Source organism: Engraulis encrasicolus, chromosome 17 (genome assembly GCF_034702125.1).
Source record: "Engraulis encrasicolus isolate BLACKSEA-1 chromosome 17, IST_EnEncr_1.0, whole genome shotgun sequence".
Taxonomy (NCBI): Eukaryota; Metazoa; Chordata; class Actinopteri; order Clupeiformes; family Engraulidae; genus Engraulis; species Engraulis encrasicolus.
The window spans coordinates 49,517,069-49,518,988 of NC_085873.1; positions in this window are offsets into that span (position 1 = coordinate 49,517,069).

The following is a 1,920-nucleotide window of genomic DNA, read 5'->3' on the forward strand; positions in this document are numbered from 1 at the left end:
GTTTCGCTTGCCAAATGATGTCTATGGGCTAGCTATTAGCAGGTTTACCCCATTCTGTAGGTTAACTTATAGGGTTTTCACACCTGGTCCCTTTCAGCCATGCTAAACTTAATTCATTTAATCGTTAACTGATTTAAAATTAAGTGAACTCAGACCTGTGACTCAGCATTTTCTGTGCATATGTGAATGCTCCGAAGTGTACCCAGATCCCTTGGAAGTGAACCGCACTGAGACCTTTATTGACGTGGTCTCAGCACAGTTCACTTATGAGTCCTGACAAGTTACACTTGTGACTAGATTTAATCACTTAAGGAGAGCTCCAGATGACCTGGTGTGATCGAAAACATGAAGCCTAACATGACCAGAAAGATTAGCCGGTTCTTTTTGCAATACACTCACAATACAGTATGAGCGAAAAACAGAACTGAGTCCTTTTGCTGTCGGTTCACTTTTTGGTCCACTTAAAGAGGACTGAGTTCGGTTCACTTAAAGGGGTACTATGTTGAAAATACCCTTAGCCTGGTTTGTCACTTGACCATCTTCCTGGAAAACTCCTTCCTCTCATCTCTGCTCTTTTTCTACCCACCTACTGTAATATTATGATATGGTATTTAAAGGTCGTCTTAATCATGTCTCCAAGGTATGGTTCAAAAGGGACTCTGTGGGGACGTGACGTTTGTCTATTTGTCTGTCTGTCTGTTTGTCTGTTTGTGTGTCTGGGTTTTGTTTTGTTTGTTTTGATTTTTGTCACTTTTGTTGCTCTGAAGGACTAGACTTAAAGGGGTATACTGTACACTATTTTGGGGCTTAATATAGTTAAAATCGTTGGCTGGGGTTTATAAAGGTGGTAAAGTGTCTTATTTTTCATGTGAAGCGTTGTCTTGCTTTAAGACAAGTTAAAAGAGGGAGTATGTCGCTAAGCTAGTGAAAGTCAATGCATCCATGTAGCATTGCTACATGCTACACGGATCTATTGACTTTCACTAGCTTAGCGACATACTCCCTCTTTTAACTTGTCTTAAAGCAAGACAACGCTTCACATGAAAAATAAGACACTTTACCACCTTTATAAACCCCAGCCAACGATTTTAACTGTATTAAGCCCCAAAATAGTGTACAGTATACCCCTTTAAAGGGATGCTGTATGTATATAAGGATGAAAGAGGAAGAGGGTTGTACTTACTATACAGTGCAGTGCAGTGCAGTAGGTAGGCTATGTAGGTCTGTGGCTGTGGGATAGGCCATGGGTGACTTCTTGAAGGTGGATGTTTTGATGATGTAGGCCAGGGATGGGCAACTTTCATGATAAGGAAGGCTCTTGTTTAGTAAAAAAAAAAAGGCGTTCTTCCGGATGAGTTTCTTGCAGTTATAATACTTGTAGTTGTATACACTGTCTGTTATGCTAACCAAGTATTAAAACTGCAAGAAACTCATCCGGGAGTACTGTTTTTTTTTACAAAACATGACCTTTGCTGTTTGCTCGCACCCGAAGACTTTGTAAGAAACATTTGGGAGTTGAGCGCACTTTCTCTTAAAAAGCATGGCCACATTCTGCCTAAGATACCATCAGAGGGCCATATGACCACAAATCTGACTCCTAACTTGCAAAGTTTGAGATGCAGGTGGTTGCTCACTGACTGCCGATATTGTTTGAAAGCAATAGGAGCGTTTTCTATCGGCCAACATTATAATTACAATGGATTGCTTAAAAATTATTAAAATTGTGTTTTATCCACTTGCCGTACGGAGTGAGGAGGCGGGGCCACATGTGACCTCCGGGCCTCCAGTTGCCCATCCCTGATGTAGGCTTAAAGGTGACTAGCTTAGAACATAGAGTAACATCACCAGAGTAAGTTGAATGGCTAGTTAAACTCAATTATTTAACTTGAGGGGAGATGGGTAAATTTCCACTTAGGTCAG